Raw genomic sequence first — 15,046 nt, forward strand, 5'->3', positions numbered from 1 at the left:
TCCAGTGAATAAGTATTTCGTAAACATTTTGAGACTTAAAGACATATACTGATCTACTGCATAAGTAAAAGTATTATTCTTTCTGTACTACTGAGTGAATCTATTTCTAACATATGTTATCTGAGTGATTGTGTGACTATCAGTGTGTGAGTGGCTGTATGGGTGTGAGTGACTTTATTGGTTGAGTGAGTGTATGTCAGTGGCTGTATGAGTGATTGGCTGTGTGAGTTGCTATATGGGTGGGTGAATGGGTGTGTGAGTGACTGCATGGGTGAGTGGGTGTCTGAATGGTTGTGTGAGTGACTGGGTATTTAACTGGCCGTATAGGTGAGTACTTGTTTGGTTAAGTGAGCTGATATATGAGTGGCTTTATTAGAGAGGGAGTGTCTATGTGAATGGCCGTATAGGTGGATAAGTGAGCAGATGTGGGAGTGCTTGTATTGATGTGCGAATAGGTATTTTCTTTTTATTGAAATTTTAGTTAAGCATGTATAATGCCCAATATCATCAGCGACATGTATGTAAGTGCTTGTATGGGTTAGTGAGTGGCTTTGTTGAGAGGCTATATGGGTGAGTGAGTAGGTGTGACTGTCTATATAGGTGAATAAGTGTGCGTGTGAATAGCTGCATGGGTGAGAGTGTGGCTGTTGGAGTGACTATGAGTGAGTGACTGGTTGTAAGAGTAGCTGTATGGGTGAGTGAATGTTTGGGTGAGTGAAAGGTTGTGTGAGTGGCTGTATGACTGAGTGAATGAATGTGTGAGTGACTATCAATGAGTGAGTGTGTGAGTACTTGTATGGGTCTGCGAATGGGAACGTGAGTGGGTGTGTGGGAGCAAGTGCATGAGAAGAAAAGGGGTGTGAATGGATGCATGAGTGGTTCTGTGGATGGTGTCATCAGAAAGGTCATTTGTGAGGTCACCAGTGTCATAAGACTTGTTCTTATGCTTCGACGTACCAGACAGAGTGCGAAGACTTCGATGATTTGGAACCGGAGTGGCTATGCCTCTGCGACCGGTCCCTCGACCTTCCTCTCGACCGGGACCTCGAACGGCGCGGAGCCAACTTTCGACGTTCAAGAAGCTTTCGGGACCGTTCCCGCAAAGCCTTCGGCGCCATCAAACAACAGTCGGAGCACGACTCAAGGTCGTGGTTGCGCTCCAGGCGAATATGTGACGTTTTTCCGCATACAAATACCCCGCATACCATAACTCCGCAAAAATGATTCCGCAAATACTATCACTCCACTAATTAACACAACGCAGACTTTTACAACAAATATGCCTTTACCACACATGCCTTTACAACGCAAAGGCATGCATGTTAAAGCTATACTCATTGTAAAAGTTTTAAAGGTAAGTGAGAACCCTGCAAAAAACACTAACCTACAGTACACAAACACTACCCTACACTACACCAACATCAAAACACTACCCACTACCTTACACTACACTAACACCACCCTAAACCCTAAAACACTACCTACACTACACATACACTACCCTACACTACACAAACACTACCATAAACCCTAAAACACTACCCTATACTACAAAAAGACTACCCTACACTACACCCACACCAAAACACTACCCTAACCCCTAAAACACTACCCTACACTACACAAACACTACCAACCCTAAACCCTAAAACACTACCCTACACTACACATACTAACCTACACAAACACAACCCTACACTACACATACACTACCCTACACAACAAAAACACGACCCTAAAACCTAAAACACTACCCCCTGCATGACCATACACTACACAAACACTACAACACTACCCTAAACCCTAAAACACTACCCCCTGCATGACCCTACACTACACAAACACTACAACACTACCCTAAACCCTAAAACACTACCCCAGCATGAACCTACACTGCACAAAAACTACCCTAAACCCTAAAACACTGCCCCCAGCATGACCCTACACTACACAAACACTACAACACTACCCTAAACCCTATAAAACTACCCCCAGCACGACACTACACTACACAACCACCACAACTCTACACTACACTAACACTACACTACTCATCACTACCCCAGCACGACCCCCCCACCCCTAAAAAATTAACCCAAACCCCCTTACCTCTCTCGTCGTCGTGGTTCCACACTCCTCCTGGTTCCATCTTCTTGAAGTCTATTTTTTTTCACAACGCATGTGCATTTACCATACATGCCTTTACAACGTAATTCGTTGTAAAGGCATGCGTGGTAAATGCACATGAGTTGCGAAAAATGCAGAGTGATGTTTGACCTCGCGGAGTAATGGTATGCGGACTGAAAGTCTGCGAAACAAAGATTCGGAGTAACCGTGCCGTACCGCTCCTGGCAAAAGAGGCACAAGCGATGCAGATCCATCACCGACATCAGACGGTTCCAGGAACCGCAGGCATTTAAGCCGGGCATCCCACCTGTACCTGTTCGGAGTTGAAGACTCGAAACAAGAAGTCGTCAAAAGTCGAGAAAAACGTAGTAAAAAAGTTACGGAGGTACCGCTCTTTCCGGATCTGCGCTGTCTGGCGCGAAAAAAAAAAAAGAACTGTTGTCAGCGCGCGAGGGTGGCATTTAAGTAGCTGCCACGGCGTCATCCCAGCGACCATGACGCCGACGATGGACGCAGAGCCGACCATCGCCACCTTTCGACACGCAGAGGTAATGCTGACAAAAAAACTTTTTATATCCAGTCTGACGCCTGTGGGTAATTCTAAGGTAAGGAATCTATAACTAACATGTTTCTTTCAGAGATATATATATAGATAGATATTGTGTCTCCCAAAGTCCCCGAAAGCAGTGCGAGGCACTCGACAGCGCTCTGCCACAGGCATTGAGATGCAGCCTCACATTACCTTAATTTCCGGCTTTATTTATTTCAATTGCTGCTCCGAGTGGTTTCAGTAAAAGCATATTACATCCTATATGCTTTACTGAAACCACTCGATGAATTTAATAAAATGAATACGTTATGCTCACTTGAGGGACTTCAGGACCCACAGGGCATTGAGATACTGCACTGAGCAAACGCCCACTGGGGCAGCAAATGAAATAAATAATTCCGGAAATTAAGGTGATGTGAGCAGTCATTTTTGTGGTTAAGCTGCCCATGAAGAAGGGGATGGTATCCCTGAAACGCGTTGGCAAATTTAATGACGAATGGAGCACAAACACAGGCTGCATCTCAATGCCTGTGGCAGAGCGCTGTCGAGGGCCTCTCACTGCTTTCGGGCACTTTGGGAACACACACACACCCCCACCCACGAACACGCACACACCCACACGAACACACACACACACCCACACGAACACACACACACACACACACACCCACACGAACACACACACACACACCCACACGAACACACATACACACCCCCACACAAACACTCATACACACACACCCCCACACGAACACACACACACACACACACACACACGAACACACACACACCCACACGAACACACACACACACACACACCCACACGAACACACACACACACACACACCCCACCCACCCACACACAGGTAGTGACTTTTGTCTAAGCTGCAGCAGCACTGTGGTAAGACTGACTGCAAAAGACGGATTATATATAAACCTAGGCACTGATAAGTTCCGACGGCTAATCCCGAGCCTCACTACGGGAGTGGCCTACCTCCGTTGTACCAGGATCTAAGGCATTTGTAGGAGCAAGAGCGCCTTGGTGTACTGCAAGGCTCACAAGGAGCAGTATGCTTTTTCAACAGACTTGGTGCGATTAGACTATGCTCCATAAGTCAGTCAAATCAAAGAGATAGGCCCTCAGGAATAAACTGTATGGTCAAAGTCCCCTCTAATGGAATGGCAATCAGGAAATGTAACCTGTGTTAATTGCCTGGAAAGGCTGCGCTATGGGGCCTGTGGATGTCGCAAACTGCTGTAGCTATTTAGTGATTAAGAGACTGCTTCCATAGTAGGGCTAGTGAATGTAGTGAAACCCTTGGGACTGACATGGAGACCCGCAAGAGATCTAGACTGTTAAGGCCACTGTCAGAAATCATGGGCCAACCCACGCAATCCAAAAAGCTTAGTAAGTATGCTGTTATTCTGGCTACCACAGGGGGAACTTCTCAAAATGTGGAAGATGGTGAAGGACAGGACCCTCACACCTTGGAAGAACCTATCCTGAGAGTAATAATGGCAGCAATAAGGGACCCGAGAGGTACGCTAGAGCCAAAACTAGACACAGTTACAACAGATGTCAATCTGCTGTGAGATGTCCGGAATATAGCCGATAAAGCAAAGACTGCAGAGTCCCAAATCAATGCCCTCCAGTCCATGACTAAACAATTGGAGAAAAGGTCCAAACGTTGACAAGTAACAATGAAATCCTCACTGCCAAGTTTACATAGGAATTAGTTAGTACTATTGTTCATTCATCCATGTATTGAAGTGGCGTGAACTGCCTCCCACTTTTAAATATGTTATGTAATGGGTAACAGGCACTATGCACGTGGGGGGGCAGATTTAGGCTCACAGGGTAGGGTAGCAGTGAGGGAGCAATATGGGGGTTGTTGAAAAATGTTTTTGTACAATTGTTTCTTGTTTGCACTATGGATGCATCAAAACAGACAGTTACCTGCGGGAGGTTCGGTAGTGGAGGGATGGCGCTACAGGGCTCTAACTGGAACTGCCCGGGGGTGCTCCAGTTGGGGTAGAGTCTTGCCTATGCACTACCTATGTCGCAATGACAACACGCGCAAAGAGATCTGAATATATGGATACAGAATGTTTATAGGACATAAGATTAAACATACATTGGTCACCCAATTCCTGCGGCAGGCCCCCGTTGTGGTTGTACTCCAAGAAACATTTCTTTGAAGCACACACTATAAGGCCCTTGACAGATTTGGTAACACGTTAATAACGCATTCAGGCTAAACCACAGACTAAAAAGGAGTGGGTATAATGCTCAAAAAGTCAGTACCCTTTACCACAAGGTAGATATGTGGCAGTTACTGGCTTGTGTGGCAGCGGGATGGTTAATCTGTGCTCCGCCTATATCCCTTCACGCCGGAACCCTACCGGACATAGGCACTCTTCGCCTAGCCCTATCTAATGGAACTCTAATTCTGGGCAGATACATGACTAATGTCATGGAGCCAGAGATTGCTAAAATTAGTGGGATTGCGCCTGATTGTGACAGGGGTCCATTATCATCCTTGGTGGAAACGATGGGGATAACTGACATATGAAGACAACATAACCTCACTTCACGGCAGTACACGCACTAGCTTTTCCCAACTTGACTATTTTTTTTCACACTTGCCCTGACGTACGAGTTACTTACCTTTGGTAATGATGTATCTGGTAGAGACGATTCTAGACACAGATTCCTTAACGTAGAATTTTCCCCAGGCGTAAGACTGGATCCAGACATTTTTCTTTGCCACAGCATCTCTGCACACCGGGAAGGGGGAGGGGGGGGGGGGGGGGTACCAAGTGACTCCGCCCAGATATCGTCCATGGGCGTGATGTCAGCAAGGTCACATAAGCCCCACCCCGGCGCCCCAACGTCACTTTTCTTCGGAGAAGTTTTCCGCGCCACAACACAGAGCCATCACAAACAAAAACTGTGAGAATATAGGAACAGTGTGCGCAAAAAATCAGATAAACAGAAAGGAAAAAAGCAATTGGTGAGGAACAGCACCAATCGGGAGAGTGCCAGGCACTGTGGCACCTAAAGTCATAGAAGAGAAGAGCAGAGCACAGCTACTGCGAAGCAACCCTGCAAGCAAATACAACATCCTCCAAGGGGGCAGAAAAGTATGTGAAAAATGCCACCGCAGACTAAGAGGCCTGCAATCACACTCCATAAACAGTGAAGGACAACAAGGCCAGAAAAGAAGAGTAACGACAAATTACCCCAAGACAGCCCCAGCAAGGAGAGGCACATCCCTTGTAAGAGCTAAGGGCCGAGGCACAGCCAAGAGACCCCAACTCAGAGGACTACAGAGGAGTCAGAAATTTCAAGCAATGAAAAGGGGGAAGAGCGCGAGTAGGCCCCACATTAGAAGACCAGGGTGAGGGGACGCAGAAGTACCCAGGAACCCACCAACCAATTATCAGAAAGGAAGGAGTGGATCAAACAAACAGAACAAAGCACTCAATCAATCAATCATATCATTTGTAAAGCGCACTACTCACCCGTGAGGGTCTCAAGGCACTGGGGTGGGGAATGCTGCTACTGCTCGAAAAACTAGGTCTTGAGGAGTTTTCTGAAGGTCAGCAGGTCTTGGGTCTGCCGTAGGTGGATGGGGAGGGTGTTCCAGGTGAGGTGGGAGAACGATCTGCCGCCGGAGGTCGCTCTTCGGAAGCGGGGACTGTAGCGAGGGAGAGGTCGGCGGAGCGGAGCTGGTGGGTGGGGATGTAGAAGCGGAGTCGTCTGTTGAGGTATTTTGGTCGGTGCTGTGGAGTGCCTTGTGTGCGTGGGTGAGGAGCTTGAAGGTTATCCTCTTGTTGACCGGGAGCCAGTGCAGGTCTCAGGTGGGGTGTGAATTGGCTGCGGCGAGGGATGTCGAGGATCAGGCGTGCAGAGGCGTTCTAGATGCGTTGGAGCCGTCTCATGAGTTTGGCCGATGCTCCTGCGTAGAGGGCGTTTCCATAGTCCAACCTACTGCTGACAAGGGCCTGGGTGACTGTTCTTCTCGTTTCAGTGGGGGATCCACTTGTGGATCCTACGGAGCGTGCAGACGGTGTTTAAGCAAGAGGAGGAGACGACGTTGACCTGTTTAGTCATGGAGAGGGTGGAGTCGAGGATGACCCTTAGGTTGCGTGCGTGGTCGGTGGGTTTTGGAGCGGTTCCCAGTGTGGTCGGCCACCAAGAGTCGTCCCAGGCCGAAGGGTTGGATCAGAGGATGAGGAACTCCGTATTGTCCGAGTTCAGCTTCAGTCGGCTGTTCCTCATCCATTCAGCAACGGCCTTCATTCCTTCGTGAAGGTTGGTTTTGGCTGTCCTTGGTGAGGGAGAGGATCAGCTGGGTGTCATCGGCGTAGGAGAGGATGTTGAGGTCGTGCCGATGGGCGACGTGGGCGAGAGGTGCCATGTAGATGTTAAACAGAGTTAGGCTGAGGGATGAGCCCTGGGGTACGCCGCAGATGATCTCGGTGGCTTCAGAGCGGAAGGGGGGAAGGCGGACGCTCTGTGTTCTGCCGGAGAGGAAGGAGGTGGTCCAGTCCAGGGCCTTCTCTTGGATCCCAGCGTTGTGGAGACGTGTTCGTAGTGTGTGGTGACAGACCGTGTCGAAGGTGGCTGACAGGTCCAGGAGGATGAGGGCCGCCGTTTCTCCGTTGTCCAGAAGGGACTTTAAGTCATCGGTGGCGGCGATGAGGGCAGTCTCGGTGCTGTGGTTGCTGCAGAACCCAGACTGGGAAGGGTCCAGGATGTTGTTCTCCTCGAGGTAGCGGGTCAGCTGTTCGTTGACGATCTTCTCGATGACCTTTGCCGGGAACGGGAGATGGGCCGGAAGTTCTTGAGGTCCTTCTTAGGTTTCTAGAGTAAGGCGTTGATCTCGGCATGCTTCCAGCTCTCCGGGAAGGTTGCTGTCTCAAAGGAGGTGTTGATGACTTTCCGGAGATGGGGTGCGATGGATGTTCTGGCTTTGTTGAAGATGTGGTGTGGGCATGGATCTGACTGAGATCCGAAGTGGATGGTGTTCATGATTTTGATGGTGTCATCGTCGTTGATGTTGGTCCAGTAGAGTAGGCGGTTGGTGCGGATGGTGGTCATGGGGGCGGAGGACTCAGTGGGTGTTGGGGCGGTCGTGGCGTTGAAACTCTTGTGGATGTCTGTGATCTTGCGGGGGAAGAAGGTGGTCAGCGAGTCGCACAGGTCTTGCGATGGTGGGACGTCGTTGGAGCTGGGGTTGGAGAGTTCCTTCACGATGTTGAAGAGCTCTTTGCTGTTGTGTGCTTTGTTGTCTAGGCGGTCTTTGAAGGAGGCCCTTTTGGCGGATGTGATGAGGTGATGGTGTCTGCGGGTGGCATTCTTGTGGGCGGCATGGCTGTCCGTTGTTCGTTCACGGAGCCAGATCTTCTCCAGCTTTCGGCAGGTTTGCTTCGGGGCCCGGAGGTCTTCAGTGAACCAGCTGGCTTTCTTTTTAGTATGATTGTTGGAGGGTTTCTTGATCGGGCGAGGGTGTTGGCGCAGTCGTTGATCCACTGTCTGAGGTTGAGGGCGGCGGTGTCGGGGTCGGTATGGTTGGCGGGTGGGCTCTGGGCGAGGGTGGTGGTTAGTTGGTCTTCGGTGACTTTGCTCCAGCAGCGGTGAGGCATCTGTTGGGTGTGGTGGTGCGTGGTGGGTTTCTTGAAGTTGAAGTGGATGCAGCGGTGGTCGGTCCAGTGGAGTTCGGTGGTATGGTTGAAGGAGACGTGGGGGCTTGCGGAGAAGATGGGATCAAGCGTGTGACCGGCGGAGTAGGTGGGTGTTGTGACGAGTTGTCTGAGTCTGAGGTTGGCTAGGTTGTCGATCAGGGTGGTGGAGTTGGTGTCGTCATTGTTCTCGAGGTGAAAGTTCAGGTCCTCGAGGAGGATGTAGTCCGTGGAGGCGAGGGAGAGTGTGCTGACTAAGTCGGCGATGGAGTTGCTGAACTGTGGTCAGGGTCCGGGCGGTCTGTAGATGAGGGTTCCTCTGAGGGTGGTGTTGGGGTCGGTGTGGATCTGGAAGTGCAGGTGTTCGGCGGTGCTGAGGGTGTCGTCTGTGTTGGTCGAGACTCAGAGTGTTCCTGTCGATGATGGCGATTACTCCTCCCGCTCTGTTGGTGCAGTCCTTGTGGGTGATCTTGTAGCCTTCCGGCTATGGCTATGTCGGGTGCCGAGGCGGGGTTCAGCCAGGTCTCCGTCAGGAAGGCGACGTCTGGGGAGGTTGAGTCGAGTAGGTCCCAAAGTTCAACAGCATGTTTTCGGGCGGAGCGGGTGTTGAGAAGGATGCATCTGAGGTGGTTGGGTTCTTTCCTGGTCGGCAGCATGGTGGGGCGGATGCTTGTGAAGCTGCAGTTCCGGCAGGTGAAAGCTCCGTGGGTGCGCTTCGGGGCGGCCAGGAAGCAGGTGTGTGATCGTCCTGTGTTGAGTGCGTGGAGCATTCTGGCATCGTAGCGGTGTCGGGCGTCGTGGCGTTCGTTGTGTCCAGGGGTCCTGGCGCTGGGCGCGGTCCAGGCACGGACGGGCAGACGGACTTGCCTTAGGTGCGCCAGCGGCGCGCCCATTGAGCGCGCCCGCGTAGCGTCTTCCATATGAGGGGATGTGGAAGGGAGGAGCAGCTGGGAGGCGGGAGCGGGGCGGCGAATGGGATTGCAGGTGGGCGGGGCCGCAAGGGCGGGAGAAATGGGCGGGCCGCGGGAGAACTGGGCACAGGAAGGAAAAACAAGTTTAGGCAAGAAAACAAGTTCAGGCACAGAGGAATAAAAACAAGTATGGGCAAAAAAAGCAAGTTAGGCACAGGGGAATAAAAACAAGTCTGGGCAAGAAAGCAAGTACAGGCACAGGGGAATAAAAACAAGTCTGGGCAAGAAAGAAAGTTAGGCACAGGGGAAAAATACAAGATTAGGCAAAACAATGCAGGCAGAGCCGTGCAGCAGCGTGGGGAGCAACCTGCCTGCGAGCATCCATTATGTCCATTAGGGAGGAAGTGAAAGAGGGCACTCACAGAAGGCAAAACCACCCGGAGGCAGACGAGTGCAGAAGACCGAGCTGAAGGTCCTCGCAGACTGGGGAGGAAGGATGGGTCGTGAAGGAATCTGCGGCTAGAATTAGCTCTACCAGATACATTATTACCAAAGGTAAGTAACTCGTACATCTGATAGAGACTACTAGCCGCTGATTCCTTAACATAGAATAGATACCCTAGCCATACCCAGAAGGGAGGAGGGCCTGCAAGAGAGCCTCCCAGTAGGAAAAAAATCAGGGCCCCAGCATAGTATGTGTAATGGGGAGAAGGGCGGCCCAGTCCCCACCAAGCAGAATGAAGCAAGGGCGAGGCAAAAGGAGGCCAGGACACCCCAAGCCCACCCAAGGTACCAGGGACATCCGCCAGAAGGGACAGACAACTGCAGAGGAGTACCGAGGAAGAAGAATCATCCCAAGGCTCCAAGAAGATGAGGTGGAATGGAGGCAAAGCCCCCACAGGAAAAGACACAGTGAAGGGGACAGCTGAACCGGCCACAGCCGCTTGTCAGCTGACAAGGCAGAAACGGCTCCACAGTCAAGAAAGGCAGGCGTGAGGAGAAAGACAGTCTCACAAGGCTCCAGCAGAACAAGAGGCTGGAGCACAGGAGCCCACCCCAAGGCCAGAAAGAGCAGGCGGGCGCAGGTGGCAGCTGGCAAGTACCATGAAACCAAGCGCCCAAACCAAGCTGAACGCAAGACAAAGGCAAAGACCAGGGAAATCCAGAACAACCCCTAAAAAGGAGACCGTTCGGGACATAAACCGACCCACGAAAAGAAGTGGGACCAACCAGAAGAGAAGAGGAGAAATACGTAGGACGGACAAAAGTCGTCAGCCAGAACACAGGAAAATACCAGGAATCCCATCCACCCTGGAACACCAAACAGAGGACCAGGCCGAAACTCTGGGCAAAAGGACGGAAACACCACAGCACAACGCCGCAGACGGTATGCAAAAGCTGGTCCAGTGATGCAGCAGATACTGAGAATGACAGAACCTGGAGCAACGCAAGCTACGCCCAAACAAGGTCAAAGAAACTGCACCAGCAGTATACAGCGCTGCCAGGAAATGAGGAACCCACAAAATGGGAGTCCACACTCTTCCAGCGTAGGACAGAGCTATACAATAACTGCAAGTACCCCACTTAGGGTATGACACGTCCCAAATAAAACATGGGAACCACTCTTACGGAAAAAATCCCGCATCGGAGAACAAGAACATAAGACCTGCAGTAGGAACCACAGACGGCTTAGCAATTAGCCAAAAATTACAGACTTGCCAAAAAGGCTGAAACAGCAGCCAACAGAAGAGAGGGGCCAACCGAGGGACCCCGAAGGTACGTCAAGCCACACAGAACATACAAACGGGCCACTCAAACACCAGATTCCAGGAAGCAGGTGGGATAACGCCTCCCATCAAGCCCAGAGGATCAACAAGTCCGCCTAGGGACTTGGAGGAGGGCGGAGCCCCGCAAGGAGATGCTGAATGGCAGAGTCCGCATGAGTGTTAAACAAAAGGACCCCATCAAAGGGCAGGTCAACCAGACGCTCCCCAACATTCTCAGGAAAAACAGCATCTCGCAGCCAAGCATGATACGACGACATGAGAATGAAGGGACTCCACGGAATCCCACAGGCTAGAGTTAGACCTGGTCAACACACAGAGTGTTGAGCGCCGGCAAAGCAGAACTAGATTAAGCGAAGATATTACGCTCCCAAGAATCCAACCACCGGGCCTCCCGAGACGGAGAAAACAACATCACAGGCAAGGATGGAAAAGCAGTCCGCAGAAGAGAGCCCGAGTAGAAGGGTGGAAGGAAAGGCAGACTGGGTCGTGCGGAGCAGGACGGTGGTGATGCAGGAGCGGCTGACGTACCGGATCACCCGTGGCAGGACGCCACCAAGCCCTCAAAAGAGAGTTGTGGAGCGACGCTTTGAAAAGAAGGAACAGCTCCCGTCCACCAGAGCCCGGGTGGAGAACTTCCAAGAGATTATCCGTCGGGAATGGGGTGACGGGGTAACCCATTCTCAAAATGCCAGCGGCCGTGGAAATAGCCCGAACAAAAGCAACACTGGCCTCCGTAGGACACGTCAGGGGAGAATTTAACTCCTCCGTGGGCGACGGCTTCAAACTGAGCCATCCGTCCCCAAGTCCAGCTAGAGGGGGGAAGCGGCCAGCCCGTGAATGGTGGGGGATCCACGGACGAGTGGGGAACCTGAGGGAACCCCAGGGAAGGTGGAGAAGCCGGTGGAGTCACCCGCAAGCTGCGAAAAAGAGGGTCCGAGGAGTGAGGCTGCGGGGACGGCGAGGAGCCCTCTTTGGAAGACGCCGGTGAAAAAGCAACGATGCAGCGTCCTGTCTCCGGAGAAGAAGAGACCAGGAGATGACAACCTTCCGTAGAGAAAGGAACCTCTGGAGACGAATCAAGAACCAGATGCCATGTGCTCCATAGGAGAATGGGGCAGCGTTGGAGTCGGTTCGTCTAAGGAATAGCGTCGAAAAGGCACCGGCTCGAACTCACACAGGCAAGCCGTAGAGGCCCCAAGCCCAGACTTCCACCCGCAGCACCGCCAGGAGGTAAGCCTTCGGCGCTGAAACGGCGCCAGCTCGGCCCCTGGCGAGGCAGCCGCCCGCTCAAGAGGGCTGAGGGGAACTTGAGGACAAGCACTGAGTCCCGGCGACCTCCTGCAATGCCACAGGGAGCCCCAAAGGCAGGGACGCCGTGGGTCGAAGAGGGGAGCCCCGCAGGACCGTGCCCCAACAACACCACTCTCTTACAACATGAAGCCGAACTCGTGGCGCCGGGAATGAAGCAGTCAGCGACTCCGTGGAAGGTCTGGCGCAAGGCAGAGGATCGGCAGGCGTCTCTGGAGGAGGAGGAGGGGCCAAAGAAGCCTGCAGAGCCGCTGCGTAGGCTTTCATTTGGGCCCTACTCGCCCAACGCCATGAAACAGTGGGCAGGGTGGTGACTGGCGGGGCGCACATCCCGAGGGGAATCCGCACCCTCCGCTGAACCAGGACATGGCCTCAGAGACAAGCTACAGGACCTACCAGCTGGCGAGCGACGCACTTGGGGCCATGGCGCAGGGCGATGCCGCAGACAGAAACTGCGGTTCCTGGCTTCCGAGGAAGGGGACCGACGCTGGGACGACACCGACCTGGACAAGCGGGCCGACAGGAATTTCATCCGGCGCTCCCGCAGGGACTTAGGTTTGAGGTGCTGACAAGCTTCACAGTCCGTTGCCGACATCTGGTGTGCACAATCAGTACACGTCTTGAAGCCCAAAGGCATTTGCACACTGTTCCTAAAAGCAAAGCGTGAAAAGGAAGCCTGAAAACATACCAGGACACGATCCAGATCCGTGTTGCACGCGGAAAAGAGAAAAAACTGACGCCGGCGCGCCGTGGTGGGGCTTATGTGACTTTGCTGACGTCACACCTGCGGACGACGTCAGGGCGGAGTCACGCCGTACAGCAAATAAAATTCTACGGATACAGTCTTACGCCTGGGGATAATTCTACGTTATGGAATCTGCAGCAAGTAGTCTATCAGATTGATGGATTGTCTTGAAACGTAACAACCTATGCAAGAGGCATTTTGGGCCATTAACCTGTTGGGGTTCTGCGGAAGGGTACATCTAGAATGCTCCGCTGACCCCTAAGATAGATACCCGATACCTCCAAGATAGAGGTATAAAGGATAAAATTAGAAGTAGGGCCACTCTTTATTTTCAAGAAAACTAGGGTTTGGTGGTCTCCACTTGTGTCCTCTGGAAAACATTCAAAACAGTATTGCGGGGCCAAGTTCTGGCCCTCAGAGGCAGAAAAAAGAAAGAGCAAAAGTTTGACTATGAAGCCATTGAGAAGGAGTTGTTGGCGCTTAAATGAATGGAGGTGGGGGACATGACAGAGTTTTTGTCATCAGTTGAGGCTGATGTCCTTGGCGCCCATGCCAGGTACAAAGCGAGAAGCTATCCCCTGGTGACGCAGCTATGCCTTTACGACATAGGCGATAAGGCGGGAAAATTGTTGGCCAGGTTCGAACAAAGGGTTCAAAACAGAACGTAGGTACCTGAGGTACATTATGGTGCGTGTATGATGCAAAGGACGAATGTAGCCATAGCGGAGACGTTCGCTGCCTACTATGAGGATAGATACTTCTCAACGGTGCCCGTGCCGGACACAGACAGTATCACCTTTGAACAAAACATAGATCTGGACACTTATGCAAGATGAAAGAGATGCATTGGACGCCAATCTAACAGAGGACGAGGTGGCGGCTGCCCTTCGGGACTTGCAATCTGGGAAGGCGGTGGGCCCTAATGGTTTGCCTGTTGAGCTGTATGAGATCTGTGCAGCTGGGGTGGCTAAACCTATGTTAGACATGTTTCAGACGGCACGCAAGGAGGGTTGCCTGCTTGGCATGCAACCCTCCCCGCGTGCCGTCTGAAACATGTCTAACCAGCATCTAACCAGCGCCTTGACCAGTGTCTCTTGACCAGCGCCTTGCCTCAATTATAGATACCCACAAGGCAAGCAAACTGCCAACACAGTGTAGCTCCTTTAGACCAATAGCTCTTCTCAACCTGGAAGTGAAGGTGCTTGCCAATGCTCTGGCAACTAGACTGCGAGGGGTGATTAACTCACTGATACACCGGATCAGTCAGGATTTATGCCCCATCGGAGTACTCGTCTTAACCTCAGGCGCCTCTATGGTTTGTTGCACCCAACAGAGCAACCCTACAGCTGCTTTGTTGGCCCTGGACGCTAGGATGGTTTTTGATAGCATACTCTGGAATTATACCTTTGCCGTATTGGCTAGGATGGGCTTCAGCCCAATATTTTGAAAATGGGTCATGCTCTTCTATCAGGCCCCCCTGGTGAGAGTCGGAGTCAATTGAGTGGAATACAGTGCATTTCCCCTCCCTGCGGGAGATGCACAACAGGGTTGCCCCGTCACCAATTGTTGGCCCTTGAGCCACCGGCAGCGTGAGTACGCCAGATCCCTCTGACCAAGGGGTTGACAATGGCCGGAGGATGAGAAAAAGGCATATCTCTTCATGCTGCCAACATCCTCTTGAAGGTGACAGAACCATACAGATCTAAAAGCCGATTACTGCAATTGTTTGATGAATTCGGTTCCCCATTCTGGTTACCGGATAAATTGATCTAAATCAGTGGTTTTCCCACTAGCAGGAGGGACAACACACCTTCCTTCAGACTGTGTGGAGGAAATGGTGCTGGATGGGTTTAGGTACTTGGGTATCTATATTAACCGGGATTCACATGAATTTCTTGGTCTCAAAGTACTTTCCTAACTGGAGAGGCTA

The 15,046-nt window shown here is 51.7% G+C and overlaps 1 protein-coding gene across 1 annotated transcript in view; it reads right to left on the bottom strand.

The window, feature by feature from the left end:
* The window catches only part of XRN1 (5'-3' exoribonuclease 1), a 1,308,150-nt gene that overhangs the window by 1,158,069 nt on the left and 135,035 nt on the right, over positions 1-15,046 (bottom strand). The window lies entirely within an intron of this gene.

The sequence above is a fragment of the Lissotriton vulgaris genome, chromosome 11, assembly GCF_964263255.1.
Source record: "Lissotriton vulgaris chromosome 11, aLisVul1.2, whole genome shotgun sequence".
Classification (NCBI taxonomy): Eukaryota; Metazoa; Chordata; class Amphibia; order Caudata; family Salamandridae; genus Lissotriton; species Lissotriton vulgaris.